Here is a 13831-nt window from a genome sequence, read left to right as displayed (position 1 = left end):
CTGATCTTCCTCACGAGGCAATTGGGGTTATATATTATTCTTGGCCAAAAGACTGTACAAGTGATCTGTGTGTTTCTGTTCGAAGTTAGGTTAAGGGAAATAGAACTTACATCCTTTGTAAGTAGGCAGCTCAGAGCACTCTGAAAATGTTTATAGCTGGTCAGCACCAACTCAAAACCCCAACTCCCTGCCATCAAGTTGATTCCGACTAGAACAAGGTAGAACTGCCCCTGTGGGTTTCTGAGACTTTACAGGAGTAGAAAGCTTCAGCGTTCTCTCTCGGAGGAGCTGGTAGTTTGGAACTGCTGACCTTCAGTTAGCAACCCAAAGCGTAACCACTATTCCACCAGGCGCCTCTGTCACCACCGTCACAGCCAACGGAGAGACTATTCCCATCACTCCAAAAGATTCCTTCCTCCCTTCCTTGTCACTCCCCTGCCACTTCACACAGCCAGCCTCTGGCAACCACTGAATACATGTTTTTATTTCTCCTGGGTAATTCTTTAGGAGTGGAAGTGCTAGGCCGAATGGTAAGGGTAGGTTTCCAACAAGCTCAGGAAAAATTGGCAAAACATTTGAACTCTCCAGTGGGTTTCTGAAGAGACGGAACCATTTTACAGTACCACCAGTGGTGCACAAGCGTTCCCCAGGGGCGCCACATCTGCACACAGTAGGCAGTTGGGGGGTTTGTGTTCTGTTTTTTAAAGGTTTAGACATTCGAATGGGTCTATAAGGAGCTCCAGTGGTGTAGTGGGTTACATGGTGGGCTGCGAAGAGCACGGTCCGCGATCCAAGAAAGATGAGGACTCTCTCCTCCGCACGGATTGACAGGCTCAGAAACACACAGGGGCCGGGCTACCTTGTAGAGGCTCCCGGGGAGGCCCACTCAATTCCACGGCCAGGAGAGTGGAGGTGGGTCCGAGTGGGTATCTCGTTTGTGTATTCCGTTTGCATCTCCCTAATGACTGATGATGTTGAGCCAGTTCTCGTCTTTGGCAAGATTGCTGCTCAAACGTTTTGCCAAGTTTTTATGAGCTTGTTTGTTTTCATACCAGTGAGTTGATGTTCTGACTCTGAGTTCTTGATCAGATATGTATTTGGCAAATATTTTCTCCCTCTCTGCAGCTGGTCTTTTCATTGTGATAACAGTGGCCTTCAAAGAGCAGAAGATGAAAGAATTTTTTAATGAAGTGCAGGGTACTCCTTTTTTTGGTACAGTTCAAGTTTGTGTCCTAATACATCTTTGCAAGATTTTTCTCCTAGCGCTCTCTAGTCTTGGGGTCGATGTTTCTCTGGGACCCATTTCAAGTGAATTTTACATGTGGTATGGTGTCAGGATTGAGGTTCGTTTCTTGCAGTTGTTCCAGCGTTGTTTGCTGATAGGCTAATGCTTCTCTCCTGAGTTACCTCGGCCTCGGAGTTGAGGGGCAGTCGAACATGTGTGCATGCCGCTCTGCCTGGGCTCTCGTCGATTCCATTGAGCTATATGCAAGTATTTACCTTTACACGAATAGCTCATTTTCTTGAGCACTAGGGCATCCTAGGAAACCTTGAAATCGAAAAGATGTGTCTTCCAACTTTGTTTTTTCCCCAGAATGCTTTGGGCTCTTCTAGGTCTTCTATGTCTTTCCATGTCAATTTTAGAATTTGCTTGATAACATCTACCAACAGACACACACACACACACACACACACACACACACACGCAGCAGCCCTTTCCTGCAGCCATCCTGTGAAAGCCATGCTCAGACCTTTGTCTAGGGTGTTGGCACCTGGTTGACCTTCTCATTCTGGGAGAGCTGGGTTTGATCCCGCCTCTATTTCTCTGTCCTCTTTTTCATCCCCTCTGAAGTGTTCCCTGCCGCCTCACACACCTACAGGTCTGTATCGGGGAGTACTGATGAAATTTGGTGATGTGTCTATTTAGACTTCATTTGAAGCTTGTGACTTGGTCTCCTACGCCTGCTAAAGGTGGAGGCTTTGTGCGGTGGTATTTGCACATGGTGTTGGTTTCATGGTATTGCTCGAGAATGGGTGGAGAGATTCTGATTCCAGCCGCTGCTATTATTTCTGAGCCATCTAGAAATTTCTATTTCACTTTAGCCATCCGATAGATACAGCGTGAACAGTCATTAAAATGATAGCGAACTCGGTTCCCAGCATATGGCGGGCTGGAGGTCTTGACTGACTCTCCTGGTTGAAACAATGAAAATAAGAGATTAACAATAACAGCACCACCAGCAGCAGCAACAATTTACAAAGGATCTTCTAAGATAGCAGGAAAGGATCCTTTAGGGAAACCTACAAACATGATATGGGAGGTGAGTAAAGGCCATACTGGCGCCTGCCCTGGAAGCTATTTGGCTTTAAGCTGGAAGGTGTGACAGGAAACTCCCACCGATGCCGGAACCCTATAGGATCAGTAAAATGATAAACCTATAGACTCGTTCTTTGGGTCGAGAACTGAACTCACCCCTGTGACTCAGCTTTCAAACAAACAATAAGCCGCTTCCTAAGGGGAGCAGAAGCCCTCTTGGTGTGTGCACACCGTCGAATCATCAGCCACTGGGGTGAAGGGGGCAGGCAAGAGGGAGGAGTGGAAGCAGGAACCGCCGGAAGGAGGCGGGCTGGGCGATCTTCCCTTGCGGTGACTGCAATGAATGAGATGAAGCAGAATGTGTACTAATTGTTGAATGGAAAAGTGATCATCTGCTCTGTGAGCCTTCCCCCAGTTTCCAAGGAAAGTTGAAGAACACGAAGAACGAGACAAGCCTACCCCACAGAAGAGACCGACATGGAAATTTGTCGGTCCAAACCTTGGTGGTGGCAGTTCGTACTAGCACCAGCGCTGTGGCCTTCGGTTCTTGGTAGTTTCTGTTCACACTCCCTACGTGGTGCTTGAAACTTCAAGTGGGGAATGTAAACAGTCAAGAGGTCACCCCCAATGACGAACACATCGGAGATAAACCCCAATTTGAACAAACAAAACTACAGAACATGTTGACAACCAGAGCGGGCCTACCGTGCACCAGAGGGAGGATCACGTGACACGGTTCTGACCGCTCAGATCAGGTTTCTCATTTGGATCTTCTGCAGTCAGCTCTCCAATGTGCTCTTTGGTAACCAGTTTCTTCCCAGCCCTCTATTAAGGAGTAACCTGAACTTCATTAAAAAACCACCGGAGGCTTGTTTCCGATGTAGATCCCACAGATGTATCTTGGGCTCCCACTGTCATCCATAGCCTTCTGCAGGCCAGATTCTCAACAATTCAGGCTCTGCTACTCTTCCCTCCTTCGGCTTCAGATGCTATGATTTACAGTCCTTCCATCACTGATGTTGGTGTGCTTCGGTGTGACTTTAGTTGACATCTCACTTAGATGGCTGCTTGTTTGGAGCAAAGCCTTGAAGACCCCAGACACTGTTTTATCTGGTAGCCAGGCACATCTAATGTCTTCGCTACATTTTACTGTGTAGCACCCACATCTTCTGTGTTCCCTTCCTGAGGGCGAGTATCGAGCAGGGCCATGATGGAAGAACGACTTGTTCTTCAGTTGGAGCTAGGACTTAGTGCGAGCCCCAAACCCATTCCTGGATCTAGTCGTGTTTTGTTTTTTTTTTTAATCTGCCTTGTTAATTTGTGGTAGAGAGTCTTATCGATCATCTCCCAAGCCTGTAAATCTTTACCGGAGCCGATAGCCTCATCTGTTTCCCATGGAGCGGCTGGTAGGTTTGAACTGGCAGTTAGCAGCTCAAAGCTTACCCCACGGCACCACCAAGCACTGGCCTTGGTTTGCAACAGAGGGTGCTTAATCATTTGCACCCACAAGAGAATGACTGTATTCAATAGGATTACTGCAAGAAGCAGGGAGGACTAGAGGGAGGGGAGGGGGCAAGGAAACTGCATCGGGAGGGAAGAGACAGACGGAGCGGTGGGGCCAGAGCTGAGCGGGGCTCTCCTCATCTGGGCCAGCACTGCAGAAGACTGCTAGGGGGGTTGCAGTTAGGGCTGGGTTGCCTTCTACAGTTGCCTGCAGGCCCGGGGACCAGGGAAGGGAGAGAAAAGGGTCTCTGGTGAGGTGCTCAGAGATTGTAGTAACTGAGAGGAGGGCAGGGCGTGAAGGGTCAGGGGGAGGGAGGCAGTTAAACAGAGGAGGCTATCTTAATCTGGTCTTTGTAGGGAGTCATCTTCCGGAACTTTTAAAAAAGAGGTGGGGGAGATCATGCTAACCCTCGCAGCTCCTCAAGATCAGAGGGCAAAATGGAGCTTTGTCAACAGCCTCGATGCTTTCCAGTGTGAACACTCCAGGAGCAGGGCAACGGCTCCCCAGTGTCAAGTGTGAGCCATGCAAGGTGTGAGAGTCAGAGGGCCTCCTTGGCAGCCTTCCTGGGGGCAGACAGCAGAGGGCAGACAGCTGAAGACCTGGCTCCCCGGAGAGCGCCTTCCTCATTAGGAAATTTCCACTGCAGACCCTACTCTAGGCCCTTCTGACCGAAGGGAAATGGCAGCCAACAGGAGCTGGGGCTGAAGACAATCCCACACTGGCATAGGTGCATTCCTGGAAAGGGGCATTTCTCCTCCCGGTGTCGTTAAATGCAGAACTGGTGGCACTGCCTTGCTTTACGGAAGTCGGGTGGCACGGCGATAAAGCACTGGGCTGCTGACTGAGAGACTGGCGGGTGGGACCCACCAGCAGCTCCAAGGGAGCAAGACGTGGCGACGTGCTCTTTTGAAGATGGCAGCCTAGAGACCCCGTGGGGCTGTTCTACTCTGCCACGTGGGCCACCCTGAGTGCAGCCCACGGCAACAGCGTTGGCTTTATAATGAGTGTAAGTGGCATATAAATGACAGCGACACAGAGCAGAGCTAGACTGTTGCAAAGTTCATATGGATATGTGTGTGATCATTCATATACACATGAGTATGAATTCACTGCCATCGAGGCGATTCTGGCTCACACAATCCTGTAAGGACATGGTAGAACTGCCCCTGTGGGTTTCCAACGCTATAAATGTTTACTAGAATAGAAAGCCTCATCTTTCTCTTGCGGAGTATCTGGTGGTTTCAAACTGCTGACCTCGTAGTTAGCAACCCAACACCTAACCTAATACGCTATCAGGGCTCAAAACATTTAAACTTTTTATTGTGAATTGGGTGGAGTTTTCCGCGCAGATCATGTTTCACGTCGAACACTTTGTACACATTTGGTTTCATCTGTCATTGTAATCCCCTCCCCTCTCTCCTCTCGGTGTTTCTTGCTTTCATGCATCCCCTTCCTAACCCGTCTGAACTTTGTCCTAGCGGAGATGCTGCCCTTTGGATCTCAAGGGGTTGATTATTCTAAGGTGTGCTAGTGTTATTGTTCCGCTGATAGACCAGTCTATTGTGTGGCTGAAAATTCAGTCACCGAGTGAGTTCAGTCCTGGTCCTGAAGGGTGACTAAGGGTCACAGTCTTATCTGTCAGATCACTTAGCCTGGTCTCTTTATGACTTTGAGTTTTGTCCCACATCTTACTCCTGTTCCATCTTCTCACGTGATCCCTTTCGGAGAAGTTGGTAGTGGTATCTGGTACCATTTAGTTCTTCTCGTCTTGGGGTTGCGTGGACAGTGATGCTCAAATGGTACATTAGTCCGGTGCTCTCATTGTTCCCATGTGTCTCTGATTTCCTCTGGACTGGGAAAGACCAGTCGTTGCACCTTCAATGACTTAGGAGTTTTTAAAAGCCCAGTTATTACTCACCAAAGTAGGATGTACAACATTGTCTTCTTGTGGACTGTGTTAGTCTGGGTAGACTAGAGAAACAAATCCATGGACACACATATGTGTATAAGAAAGAGATTTATATACAAGAGCAATTGAACATTGAGAAAACATCCCAGCCCAGTCCAGATCAAGTCCATAAGTCCGATATTAGCCCATATTTCCAATATCAATCTATAAAGTCCTCTTCAGACTCACAAAACACATGCAATGACGCTGAATGCAGAAGATCACAGGCCCGTGGGTAGAAAGTCTTTGGATCCAGGGTCATTGGAAACATCTCAGCGCTGGCAGGGGTCTCTGTGGCTTCTCCGGCTTCCAAGGTCTGGTTGCATCATGTGGCTTGCCTTCTGCAATGTCTCCCAGGGAGTAGCAGAGAAAGAGGTGTCTTCTGCCTCCAAGGAGGAAGTACCAGATTTCCCAGAATTCTCAGGAGAAGGCCATGCCCACAGAAATCTCATTGACTATCTCCAGATTGACAGCCTAGACTCCACCCCTACACTCTTAATCCTTAAATTGACACCAGATAAGGTGACTACCACATAGACTATGGTCTGCCATTGGACTCTGGTGTCCCCTGAGACTATGAGCCCCAGAATCTCACCCGGGTGCTTGGTTTAGTCTAAGAAGTTTTTATAACTTTACCCTATGTGCTCCACCTCATTCGTGGATACGTTTACAGCAAAGATAAATACCCACGTACAACTCTGTCAACTACATGCATTTGTGGGTTACTCCCACTCTCCCTCCCACATCCATTCAGCCTGCTTGTCTATTGGCTCATAGATCATTGTCACCGCAGGATGGTGTACAGAGCATCCTCCCAGAATCTTCCCCTGCCTCTTGTCATTTTTTCCTAATCTCTCATTGTATATTTCCTTCCCCTTCATCTAAGTTAACACATGTCTACCCCCTAGCTAACCCATGACTTCCTCTTCCTCTCCTCCCCCCCCCTCCACTCCTGGTAATCATCAAAGATTGTTCTTTTAGTGGGAAAACCTTTCTTTGACCTTTTTGTTAGTGTTCCCATACAATATTTGCCCCTTGGGATTAACTAATTTCCCTCAGCATAATGTCCTCCAGGTCCATCATGCTATGAGTCGTTTTGCAGATTCATCCTTGTTCTTTAACGTGCGTGATTTTCCATTGTGAGAAAGTACCAAAGTTTATTTCTCTGCTCGTCCACTGACGGCCATTTAGATTGTTTCCATCTGTTTGCTGTGGTGAATAGCGCTGCGATGAACATGGCTGCCCATATAGCTATTCCTGCCTTGGCCTTTAGCTCTCTAGGATATATCGAAGCAGTGGGATTGCTGGGTCACATGGTATTTCTAGTCCCCGATTTTTTAAGCAGATTTATTGGGACATAATCCTCATATACAATTCAATAGTTCAATCATATCAAGAAGAGTTGTACAATCCTTACAACAATCAATTTTAGAACATTTTCTTCTTTCTTGTACTCATTGTTATTAGCTCCCCACCCCCACCTTCCCTGCCTTACCCCTGAGAAGCCATTAATCTAGTTACTGTCTACAGATTCGCCCATCCCAGATTTCATATGCTGAAAAACATACAGAACCCCAGGGTCCGTGATGAGAGTGGAGATACCGGGAGGATTGGGGGAGGGCGCGGGGAGAAAGGGGGAATCGATCACAAGGATCAACCTGTAACCCCCTCTCAGGGGGACAAACAAGGGAAAAGTGGGTGAAGGGTGACAGAGGACGATGTAAGACATGAAAATAATAATCTATAACTTATCAAGGGTTTGTGAGGGAGGGTGGGAGGGGGAAGAAATAGGGAGCTGATATCAGGGGCTCAAGTGGGAAGAGCATGCTTTGAACATGATGATGGCAGCATACGTGCAAATGTGCTTGACACACTGGAGGAATGTAGGGATTGTGATAAGAGATGTAAGAGCCCCCAATAGAAGGATTTAATTTAAGAAAAATCACATACTTAACTGCCGTCCACTCCAGTTTGAACTATCTACCTTCGAAAGTATGCTTATGAAGGACTGTGATGGTATTATCACGTTTACCAGTCTGCCTTTCTCTATTGCGTATTGACTTAGCAATTAAAGTAGCTCTTCAATTTAACATATGATGTTGAAAATACTTTCTCAACATTATTTCCAATTAAGTCAAATTTCACATTTGTGTTCTTTGTCATCATCACACGTAGAATAATACAATTCTGTCTTACATTTTTCGAATTAAAAAACCCAACAAAACCCAAAATCCAAAAGAGCTAACAACGATAACAAAATAGAGGGAAACCTCAGTTGAAAAGAAAGCAGAGAATATTCAGAACTAGAACCATTTTGAAATGGGTTAAAAGGAGAACAAATGCTAAGGTGTTAAACTTTAACCTAACCTCATCTGCCACAATCCACTTTCCAGTGCCCTCTGCATGACAGCAAGGCTAGTCATGTCCTTGGTCTCTGGTCAGGGGTGAGTCACCAGAGGCTTAATCCAGGTATATTTTACTTTAAAAAAAACACACTAAAATAACTTTCAAATGGTTCAAAAGGGAGATAAAGATATTACATTTTAAAAAATTTATTGGGGGAGATATTAAATTTTAACTTAACTATATCTACTGTTATTGTCTCTACAATACTCTCTGTCTTGATAACAAGGCTATTCACATCTCTCGACTAAAATCACAGGGGATTCACTAGAGCAGCGCTTCTCAACCTGTGGGTTACGACCCCTTTGGGGGGCGAACGACCCTTTCACAGGGCCGCCCAATTCATAACAGTAGCTAAATGACAGGTATGAAGTAGCAATGAAAATCATTGTATGGTTGGGGGTCATCACAACATGAGGAACTGTAAGAAAGGGTCACGGCAAGAGGAAGGTTGAGAACCACTGCACTAGAGGCTTAATCTATGTGTGGATCCTGCAAATAGATTTGGGGTTTCCATTATTGTCCATAGCCTTCTGCAAACCAGGTGTTCACAATTTAAGCTCTGATACCATTCCCTCCTTTGCATTTGGATGATCTAGTCCCAACTTTTTGAAGCAACGCCATACCTCTTTCCTCAGTGACTGCACCATTTTACAGGCCCACCAACAACACGTAAGGGTTCCCATCTCCTTATACCCTCACCAGCATGTTTTCTTTTTTCAATTTGCTGTTCCTGCAGGGGTGAGGTGCTACTTCCTTGTTGCTTTGATTTGCACCTCTGTACTGGCTAAGGATTGGGAGCCCTTCTTCATGTTTGCTGGCCACCTAAATGTCTTCTTTGGTGCACTGTCTGTTCACGCACCTTGCCCATTTTTAAATTGGATAATTGGTCTTTTTCTTGTAGAGGTGTTGAAGTTTTCGATAGACTTTAGCGATTAGTTCCTAATCGCTATGTCATTGCCACAAAACATTTTCCCAGTCTGTGCGATCTCTTTTTACTCTGAGTGAAATCCTTGGATGTATGTAGGTGTCTAATTTTTAGAAAGTCTTAGTCATCTACTTTGTCTTCTGTTTGTGTTTTCGATTATGTTTGATAGTTTTGTTTGTTTTTTCAGCACGGCTCTTTTCAGTTTATTGCATGAAGGAGTTACACTAGTCCAAGTTAAAAGGGGACCCCAAATGGTTACATCATACAAGCTGGGGGTTTTAAACTTGTGACAAGGGACAGAGGGAATTTTACTACTCATTGCAAGGAAATCCTCACTTAAGCTTCCGTGAGCCACAAGCACTTAAAACCCATGAACCTTCAGCTGGTCGTCCTTAGCCAGTCCAGTCTCTACAAGGAACTGGCCTACGTTCCTGTGCTGGTCGCCCTGGAGCCGAATCCCTTCTCCATATTCTGGATGCTCCATCACAGCACCATTGCAGGCGAATGTCTTCTTAAACGCCTTCACTGGTTTATTTCTGTCGTAGTCATCAGAGATCCCTTGGACGGTGGTTGCGCTGTTGAAGTCTTAGATGGATAGAATCCTCTGTCCCCGCAGGCAGCAGGTCATCACCCTGACTTGCATCAGCAAAGGGGTCGAAAGAGTGGGGGTTCTGGATAGTGGACACATGATACGATTGCTTTTCCTTGGTGGAGAAGGCGGGCAGGGGGGACGGAGCGTCGGGAAGCGAGGGGGCTCGAGGGGCAGGCTGCTGAGTCCTGGCGGCGGCTCAGTGACTCTGCTTGCTAGTTTTTAATCAAACAGTTTATATCATGTATTAGGGACCCCAAGTTTGTCCCTATGTTTCCACTGATGATCTTTCTAGTTCTAAGTTTTACATTTAGGTCTTTGATCCACCTTGAGTTCATTTTTGGAAACAGCGTGAGATATGAGTTCTGTTTCATTTCTTCTTTTGCCAGGGCCATTTATTAAAGAGACTGCCCTTCCCCCCACCCCCACCCCAGGTTTCATCTGTCTATAGGTGGGTGGATTTGCTTCTTGGGTTCTCAATTCTATTCCCTTGCTCTCTGCAAGTATGTACCAGTGTTGGGATGTTTTTACTCCTGTGGTTGGGTTGTAGGTTTTGAGATTGAGAAATGAGAGGCCTCCTACTTTGTTCTGTAGTTTCACTCCCTGCCATCAAGTGGATTCACACTCATAGTGACCCCATAGGACAGGGTAGCACTGCCCCTGTGGGTTTCTGAGACTGTTATCGCAAAAAAAATTAATCTTTCTCCCGCAGAATGGCTGGTGCTTTCGAACTGCTGGCCTTGGAGTTAACAGCCCAATGCATAACCACTATGCTACCAGGGTGCTTTGTTTATCCAAAGGTTCCTTTAGCTTAACCGAGGTATTGCAAACAAGCAAACAGTCATCACCCTGTGACATGATAGGGTGATTTGGAGAGGAGACGAGGTTGGTGCTATACAATGTAGGGGTGGATGTTGGGACAGTGCTTCTGGAACGACTGTGCTAAAGGACCCGTTTTTTATTTTTAATTTCCAATCGGTTATAGACCAGTATTTTTATGAATTACAATAAAAAGGAATTACTTTGAAAATAAATGTAAATGACATAAAAATGTAAGCCCACATATTTTACCTAACAGGCTGAAAATTTTTATTTTAAATGAATATAAATTGAAGCAAAAAACAATTGTAAAAACTACATTCATTGGGAGTGTATAGATAGACACTATTATATTCATAACTTTGTCATTCCACAATTATAACTAAACAAAAAGTTATGAGGCAAAGCAATTCTCCTATATTAAATGTCTATTTGCACACTTTGAAGGAACATGGAATGTATCAATATGCACACTTAGTTTTTAATGTGACAAGTGAGCTTGGTTGCTTGTTAACCAATGTAACGTAGGCTGGATTGTTAACAATACCACTTGCAGCGGGTGATAACCTCGCTCAATTACTCTCTCTCGCTTTGTCTTACCACATGGAGTAGAAAAACTGGTCTCAGAGGTGTGTTGACAGGAAGGGAAGAGATTTTGAAGTGAATTGGCAAGTTCAGGCTCTTCATTTTTTATCCAAAAAACCAAAGCCAGTATGCCTGCCTTCAATAGCCAGTTCCAACAACTTATGATGTAAATGTTAGACAACAACTCTGGATTTTATGCATACTTGGGTTGACCGTCGGCAAGCAAATCTTAAGAGACCGGACACTGGCATCTGGCTTTACTGTGCATGACTAGGTCATAGTGTGTGTCACATGTGACTCGGCATGTAAGCAGATCATGTGTTCGATATCATGGAATGACCGATTCCTGTAAAACATGTCTGAACTCTGCTTTCTGTTCTTAAACTTATCACATCAGGGATTGGCAAGATCACATGGTGAGTAGTCCAGTATACTTTACTGGAAGATGGTTTCCAACTTCAGGAATACAAGGGTTTTGGTAAGGGGTGAAGAACTAGCTGAGGTATAATAAGAATGTTGAAGATAGACTTAAAAGTCATAAAATCCAACCATGATCTTGTTATCTTTTGAAGTGACATGAACAAGAACATCTACCCGTAATATACACACGACCTCACTTTGTCATATATATATATGACTGTATTTCACATATGAGGGGGTACCCCAAAAAAACCAGAATTTTTTTCTCCTCAAAGCTATGTATTAATTTTTTTTTTACAAAACATCCTTACCACCTTCAACATACTATCCATTACACTTAATACATTTGTCAGATCTGTGATTCCATGCTTGGAAACATTTTTCAAACTCATCTGGATGGCTGATAATACCTCCCTCATTTTTTTTTAAACTTCTTTGTTGTCGTCAAATCGCTGTCTTTTCATGTCCCTCTTCATTCGCAGAAACAAAAAGAAGTCGTATGGAGCGAGGTCAGGTGTATGTTGCAAGAGAGGCACGTAGTTTTCTTGCCAAAAACTGGTGCATTGAGATGGCTGTGTGAGCAGGTGCATTGTTGTGGTGGCAACACCAGTCTCCCATCTGCCACAAATCAGGCCTTTTTTTTGGTGGCACACTACTACCCGATCTTTTCAGAACCTCTAAATAGAAAGCTTGATGAACAGCCTGGCCTGGTGGACCGAACTCCAAATGCACTATGAGTCGACATTTTCATCTGTTTGGGGTGTTGATGGATGTCTGGAACCAGGTTTGTCATCAATCGAACATTTCACCTATTTTGAAACGAGAAAACCACTCACAAACTTGAGTTTTTTCCCATAGCACTGCCCTTGTAAGCTGTGCTCAACATCACACCAGTTTCTGCAGCATTTTTCCCATGCAGGAAACAAAATTTCACAACTGCCGCTGTTCTCTAAAATTGGTCATCACAAAAAATGAAACTGCTTTTACAAAAACTCACTGTGACCAGAGAGAACCTTCCCACGCAATGCCACTGGGTGCACTAACTGAGAGCAAGTTGCTGGATGCTTGCCTAGCGGGAATAATGAGTACTACGAAAGCTCCTCCCAGTGGAGCTTTTTCCTTTTTTTGGGGGGGGGTACCCCTTGTATATGTAAATAAATATATATTTTTTAAATGACTTCATGTTTGCTTTCCTTACCTCTTTCTCTTTCTCCCCACCATGTAAAAGAATGCTGGTAGTTAATTTTGAAATGTAATTCATAGACATCTGTGGTTCTCAAAGTGATGAGGCCCCTTTTCTATTGTTGTGGGAATGTGAAGTGGTACGGCCACTGTGGCAAAGTCTGGTGGTTTTTCACAAAGCTAAAACAGAAATATCATAGGATTTAGCAAGTATACTTCCAGGACTCAAACTTGTACACCAATGTTCACTGTAGCACTTTGTACAAGAGCCAAAAAAGTAGAACCCCATCCCCAAAATGCCCATAAATAGATAAATGAGTAAACAAAACTCATGTACACACAATGGAATATTACTCAGCCGTGAAGTCTGGATGCACATCACAACATGGATGCACCCTGTAAACATCATGCTCAGTGAAGACAGATACTGTCTGATCTCAGTGGTTTCCAGGGGCGGGAAGGAACAGGGAATGAGGAGTTTCGGTTTAAGGGGCACTGAGTTTCTGTTAATGGTGGTGGAATAATTTGGAAACCAGTAATACAAATCATTGTACAACATGAAGAATGTAATCAGTGTCACAATGTAGTAATTGTTGCATCAGCAAATGCTTTGTTGTACCTGTGGCAGTTACATAATCTGTCAACTTGAGGAAGGAGTGGAGTCTAGCTTATACATCAGGTTGCAGCTTGATGATCTCATTTGGAGGCTTGACAGATAAACAGCTCACTAGAGGCCAGACACACTCTCTCTGTGAGACATTCCTGATGATAAGCCAGATGGAGCTATGCTGATGGAGCCAGAACCCTGGAGCTGGAGGAGCCACAGGGAGACCCACACCAGCGCTGCGATGCTTCCACCACCATTGTATCCACAAGACTTTCTTTCTACCCACTGACCTGTGATCTTCCTGCATTCGCATCATTGCATGTGTTGCGTAGGTCTGAAGAGGAATTTATAGACTGGTATCGGGCACATGGGCTGATATTGGACTTATGGACTTGATATGGGCAGGCCTGGGATGTTTTCTCAATATACAATTGCTCTTTTCTAAAAAAACTCTTTCTTATACACATATGCGTGTCTCTGGATTGGTTTCTCTAGTCAGCCCGGGCCAACACAGTACCCAAAGGGAAAA

The 13831-nt window shown here is 45.0% G+C and overlaps 1 pseudogene; it reads right to left on the bottom strand.

The window, feature by feature from the left end:
- Positions 1 to 9378: 9378 nt before the first annotated feature.
- LOC105979706 lies at positions 9379 to 11836 on the bottom strand (annotated as a pseudogene).
- Positions 11837 to 13831: the final 1995 nt, after the last annotated feature.

This window comes from Echinops telfairi, unplaced genomic scaffold, assembly GCF_000313985.2.
Source record: "Echinops telfairi isolate 266 unplaced genomic scaffold, ASM31398v2 ScPeMD7_26;HRSCAF=91, whole genome shotgun sequence".
Classification (NCBI taxonomy): domain Eukaryota; kingdom Metazoa; phylum Chordata; class Mammalia; order Afrosoricida; family Tenrecidae; genus Echinops; species Echinops telfairi.
The sequence above is the reverse complement of the archived record's forward strand: the minus strand, read 5'-3'. Positions and strand labels throughout refer to the sequence as shown.